The 6,567-nt window shown below is 38.2% G+C and overlaps 1 long non-coding RNA gene across 4 annotated transcripts; it reads left to right on the top strand.

The window, feature by feature from the left end:
* The first annotated feature begins 1,094 nt into the window (after positions 1-1,094).
* Positions 1,095-6,235, top strand: LOC113285363. 4 transcript variants are annotated; one of them, XR_003328614.1, is made up of 5 exons: positions 1,095-1,420; positions 1,977-2,375; positions 2,562-2,707; positions 3,245-4,103; positions 6,156-6,235. It is a non-coding gene; the product is annotated as an uncharacterized LOC113285363 (long non-coding RNA). The 4 variants fall into 4 exon arrangements; XR_003328613.1 differs by lacking the exon at positions 6,156-6,235 and adding an exon at positions 4,675-4,952; XR_003328612.1 differs by lacking the exon at positions 6,156-6,235 and having other exon boundaries at positions 3,245-4,206.
* Positions 6,236-6,567: the final 332 nt, after the last annotated feature.

Below are 6,567 nucleotides of genomic sequence, written 5' to 3'. Positions count from 1 at the left end.
TATCACCATTAAACTTAGGAAAATCAATTTTTGGGGATTCGAATTGGGAATCCTGATGTAATTTTTTTGAAGATTCAGCAAATGAAGAAGGTATGGTGGTGATAGGAAGAACTTTTTGTATATTTGTGTTAAGAGCATTTATAGAAGCAATCAGTGAGTTTAATGAGTCTGTCTGAGCTTTGGTAGCTGCAACACGTTCTTCAGATTCTTTGGTGTGAAGATCCTTAAGTCTCTGCATCATAGATGTCAGCTTAGCTGCCTTATTATCCACATCTTTAATGGTTGGTCCTGTCATTGTAGATGCTTGAAGAGATCGACTGGGTGATACCAATTGTTAAGAACTGAGATGATTTTGATAATACAAGAGAAGGAATCTGTAACAGGGAAGGACGAAAGCTTTGGTAACCTCTACACTCAAAGAGCGCAACCTCAATTTCAATTCATTATCTGATAAAAACAACAGATCCAACACAACCTGTCTTAAATATTGAAAGAAAACCCTAAGTTCAAAACCCTAACTAATTAAGGCCCTACACATGAAGCTATCCTACACGCTGGTTTTGAGTAAAAAGAAAGCAGTAAATGTTGTTTTAACGGTTAGACAGTGATTGCAGAGTTATTACACTCGCATAGTTGTTAGGGGCAGTCAGAAGGGTCATAACAATTTCTTCCTCTTCTTCATACAACATTTCATCCATCTCCATATCTTCGTTAGAATAACTAAAATCAGGATTCATGGTTGACGAAAGCAATTGAAATTAAGAAAAGATTGATCGGATGAAATATTGTTGTGAATTTGTGAGATCAAACTCGAGCTGTATTTATGGAGGTAGAAACTAGCCGTTCCGATGACCGTTTAAAAGTAGCCGTCGGCGGTCTTGGTTCAAACGCCAACGGTTCTCCAACACATGCTAGCAATTGTCCTACAAACGCCGGCAACACTTTGTCCTGGTGGTCAACCACCCATTTCTTTTCCATGGTGCGAAACCTCCTTTGACCATCCACCTGGCTCAATGGAAATTTGGTTGTGTACATTGCCCTTAAATCTCGTCTTATTGTTACTGTTGCTGAGGTAATTTCTCTTTGCTGTTTGAAATCATTCATAATGGGTGGTGGATTCCTACCATGGATTGATGGATACTGCGATGTGTAAATTTGTTAAAGTGTCTGATTGATTTATGATTTATTGACAACAACAACTCTTCTGCAATTGGTCCAAGCTCTCAATTTTTTGTTGTTGAAGAAGTAATTCCCCTCCGATTTCACAAATGGAGGGCAATTTTGAAATACATATTCTCCTCCTCCTTCATTTTCTACTGTTTATGCTATCATCATCAGCAGCAGCAGTAGTGAAATTAGGGCATCATCATCATTCTCAACACCTGTTCTTGTTACTCTACTTTCCGCAATTGTTCTTTTGGTGAGCTCTTTTCCTCTCTTTCACTCATAAGTCATATATTTTGCTCCATCTTCTTCCCCCTTTTCATTATGGCTTCTAATTGTTTTTTTTTTGATGATCTATATTTTTCTACTAGAATTTTTCAATTTTTTTTTTTTTGCTACATTGTTGTACAGTGGTGTGTGATGCTTGATTTCATTTTGAAGCTTGTTTTTGTCATTACTACTGTTTTGGGGTTCCATTTTAGTTTTGCTTTAAGGGGGGTATACAGTACATACTAATTAAACTTACTAGATTTTATTTTATTTGAATTCGGATCTTTTAGCATCTTTTGAGCTTATCTTATGATTGCATTTCATTTGCAACATAATCTTGGCATGTTTAATCACATTTCCAAAATTCGATGTTTCTCATTTCATTTGTCATGAGCATTCTTGTTTGTATTGCAAACTTATAAGAAGGAATAAAAGAGATGCATAGAAACTAGCAGAGTTATGAGCGTCAATTAGGTGGAGTTATTCTATCGATAATTCGGGTGTGCTAATTGATTTATTTTTGAAATTTTATTTTCATTTAGGCCAAATGGGGGGCGCGACACGCGAGTTCTGCAATATCAGAGGAATCCGCTTTAGACATGGAACAAAACTATTGTTGTCATCCAAACATACCATCAGTTTGTGTCTTGTGAGCACTCTCAAAGCAATGCTTCCTACTTCTCATGGCCCACCTTCAGTCGATTGAATGGAGCTGCTGAACATAACGGGGAAGTAAGCGACCAGTTTAATCGAGCTGATGACGACTGTGGCATTTCATAGCCAGATCTTGCTCTGTGATAGTCCCGGCACTGCAATTGGGTTTCTAGTCCGCAAGGGTGCATTGACAGATAACAGATATACCTGCTATTCTTATTTTTGTTTCCCGTAAAGCTCGTAACTGGTGGCTCAACCACATCCAGTCTTTACCATCTTCCCTCGAGGTCAGAGCAGTATGTATTGGTATTATACTTTCGCTTTGCATTTCATCATGTATGCTGGTCAGCATACATTTACTTGTTCTTCCCTCTTCTCATTTATATCTTTCAATTCCTTGTGGATTTAGAGATAAAGAAGGATTTGCTTCTATTCCTTCTGGAAGTTGGAAATGATTTGAAGTCAATGTGCAGGCCAAAGGGACCAGGAGGTGTATGGTGTGATGTAGACGTTATTGACCTCTCATACTTTGGTGCCGCTGCACCCCCAAAGAACAATTGTACACTTTAGCTTGTTTGGTTTACGAGGAAGCGATCTTTGTGCTGGTTCAGGTTCCCAGGTAATCCCCGCTTAACCCTCAAGAGCTTCATTCACTATCTGTTCTACTTTCTCGACAAACAAAGCATTCACAGGGTTTCCTGATTGAATATATACAAATTGTTTGAAAGATTTAGCCATCTAGCCCTTTAGATGTATGTGTTTCAATAGAGATTGTGTTTAGTTGTTTCAATTATAACTAGTTCTGACTCATTTTGGTGGTCTTATTAATCTTCTGATAACAACCAGTGAAGGACTTCAAGGTTTGTGCTCTTAAAACAAGTGATTTTCTTTTATTGGGGCTGTATCTACTCTGACTTGACTTAACCTCATCAGAAATTCGTGGAATGTCATCTTAAAACTGATGAAATTCTGATGGGGATTAAAAGTTTTAGAGCCATCTAGTTTGTTTTTTCCAATGGGTAGATGAATTATAAACAATTACAACAGGATATGTCCACATATACGTCAAAAGATTGTATGACATTCAACAGTAAAAAGGACCCTCCTCCTACTATAAAGCCTGATTGTTCGTTTACTTTTGGTTGTTTGATTACAGAAGTTGTGCAGGAGCTAATAAATACATTAGCAGCAGTTGCAGATTCCATGGATGGAGAGTCTGATCTTGCAGAAAGGAACATTACCTAAGGGTATAAAGAAAGATATATATGAGCGTTTCAACCTGCAACAAATCCCCAAAGAAGATGAACCTGTTTAGGGGTGAACCGCCCCTTTGTGCATAATGAGACGTGGTCGAGACGGGACCGGCCAATATAGAAGAACATCAGCTCATTCCCAACCTCATCAATGGCCCCTATGCACAAAAAAGACTCAAGAGAATACCCCTGAAACAAATAATCTATCAGCACTAAGGAACGGCTCAGATGAAGACCTCAGTTCTGCATTGCACTTTGGGGGTCGTGAACCAAGAGAAGGCGTTCAAAGTCTTCAATCATTATCGAAGAAGCAAAATAAAATAAAGTGCTTACAGTTGCAGGAAATTTGAGCCTTCTCATTTTGCTATACAAATCTTTTCTACTTTATTTTGTTGAATAATCAACGAGTTCAAATGAGCTTCTTGCCAAGAGCAGAGTGCCTGTGCCGTGGAGAGTATGAATTCTGAATATAAGTAGCCAGACTTTATAAATAGATCAGAGAGGGGCTGGACAGTGTTGCACCAGGGCATGCTCTTTCCTAGTTTTATCTTTTTCCTTCTTTAGAAATCATATTCTGTTTCTTTACAACTGTGTGTGGAGACTTGTAGGTCATACTTAACGATGACTTGCAGGAAATGGTGCATGGGACATAATCTGGCCTGATCCCTTTACATCTCGAGGATGGTTAAATCTTGAAAAAGCTGTGATTTGTAAAGATGAGAGACCTCTCAGGTTTCACTTTCTTGTACTACTGTTTAACAGGTAAACTCCCATTTTCACTGCTGGTCTTGTGATATTCAACTATATGCCTACCTGCAATAGGAGAAAAGTTCTTAAAAATTAAAGTGAAGAAGCTTTTGGTCCAGTTTAAACAGTAGTTTCGATCATCATCACTTTTATCTGGAGGTACTTGCGCTAGTTTAAGGCTTTTACATCATTCCAGGAATTGGGTTTATTTTTCTCATCTGATGTAGAGCAGAGAACTTTGCCTAGTCTTGACAACATTTAGGGTTGTACAATTAGCTACATTGTGTTGTCTGACATATATCGAGTCCGCCCAGCTGTTGGCTGCGCTTATGGACTCAAAACCTCCATCATTGAGTTTTGGACCGTCTTTCTGATATGCCAGATATGTGGTTATACCATTAGCATTTTCATTAGGTTTTTATGTACATACAAGGTAAATTTGAGCATGATATCCACATTCACAGCCAATTTTAGTAGCTTCTCTGATGGTTTCGCTGGACCAGTTTGGATTTGCCTCTGAACCACAGATGAAATCAACACACAAGAAATGAATGAGTCGCTCATGCGCTGTCTATTTCTTTATCAGGAGTTGGTTGCAAACAGGAGTTTCGATAAAGAGATTTTGTGTATGCACCAGTTTCAGTTTTGCCAACCCTAAAATTAGATTCCATGTCTTCAAACACAGATTTTAATGGTAGATTGGTACCATGTATGATTGATGGATACTGAGAACTTGTTGTTACTACACTATAGGTTACGGTTCATTTGAGAAACAACACTACAGGTTTTAGAGATCCAAGCATCTTAATTTCTTCGTTTAATGTACCATGTTGGGCCTCTCCTGAAGGTTTGGTCTAGTGCCAAAAGGCCCAAAACGTTACCTCCATGAAGGTGTGGGGTACTATTAGGGGTGTGCAACGGACGGACGGTTGCGAATTAGGGGTCGTCTGCAACCAATCCGTCAAAGTTGCGGTTTTAGAAAATCAAACCGTGTCCGGTCCAATCACCCGCGGATTTCACATCCGCGAATCAGCGGGTGATACGGGACGGTTGCGGATTAACCGCGAGTTTACTCAGGCAAAAAAAAAGTAAAATAAATAAAAATACTAAGTTCAGAAACAAGAAATTTTAACACAAAAGATAGTACTGGTAACACAAAAGAGTATTGTGTTTTTTTCAACGGAAACAAAATGGTACTAATTCTTGCAACAACGGAAGGTAAACTATCAAATGCAACAAGTCCGGTGCCAAGCCAATGGAAATTCTGCTGCCAAAAAAGAGTCCTTGGATTTGAGTACTAGTTCATTCAATCCATAATTGATATGTCCGGAATTTCTTTCAGAATTTCTTCCGCATCTGTAAAATGAGAAGGAATGTTGCAATTAGATAACATTGAATTATAATCATATAACAAGTACCAATTGACTAAAAAAACTGAATCTGACAGACACCACTATCATATTCTTGTTCAAAACCATGAAACAAAACAGAGCTACGCATAATGCACCATTCCGGAGATGGCCAGAAAGAAGAATAAGATGACTAGGGAGATCAATAAGATATAGGCAATCATCTATGACTCGGTATACGTTCTGTTAAGGGAGGTAAAAAAGAAAAAATATTCCTATACGATGGGCAAACATAAGTGGAAAATGTTAAACTAACGTCCTGTAACAACTGCCAATTCATGACTGCTAACCAAAACCAAGCTGGTCAGTCATAAAGCCATAAACATACTTTAGTTACAGATACTTTCATGACATTATTCTGAATCATATGAGAGGTCACATTCAGATGCTCGGTATGTTTAACACAAGTATGGCCATATCTATTTCATACTTGCAAGTGGACAGAAATGTAGATCATTTGAAACATGTGCTTAGACCCATGACCCTAAAAATCACCACAAGCATGTACTCATTATTCACATAGGATAGTCCTGTAATCCAATAGCATGTAAAGTGCAGCTACAATTGGTTAAGCCACTGAACATTTAGGAATATAGCTTAACCTAATATAAGAAAGCAACAAACATTTCCATAACACAGTACATGGTATCTTTCTAAGGAGAAGGAAATGCAACGATGGAGGTGGCATATATACAGTAAAAAAGAGACTAAGCGCAAGACACAAACAAAGAAAGCAAGGTTTGAGAATTACCTAAGTCAATTTTTTCAATCCCTTCTAGCATCTCCTAGAAATTGATTGGTTTTTCTTTCAGCCAATCTTCACCACATATCAGTGCTTGCACTGTTTTTGGCAGCATGGAACTTCGATACTCATTAAGAACATGACCACCCGTGGAGAAAGCTGATTCAGAAGCTACTGTTGATACTTGCATAGCCAGCACGTCTCGAGCTATCCTGGACAAGATCTTATACTTGGAAGATTTGACCTTCCACCAATTCAAAATATCGAATTGTGCATTAAAATGCTCTCTTTTCTCTAATAAATACATATCCAGCTCTATTTTTCCCTC

The sequence above is a fragment of the Papaver somniferum genome, chromosome 6 (genome assembly GCF_003573695.1).
Source record: "Papaver somniferum cultivar HN1 chromosome 6, ASM357369v1, whole genome shotgun sequence".
Lineage (NCBI taxonomy): Eukaryota > Viridiplantae > Streptophyta > Magnoliopsida > Ranunculales > Papaveraceae > Papaver > Papaver somniferum.
This window is presented reverse-complemented; position numbering and strand designations above follow the sequence as displayed.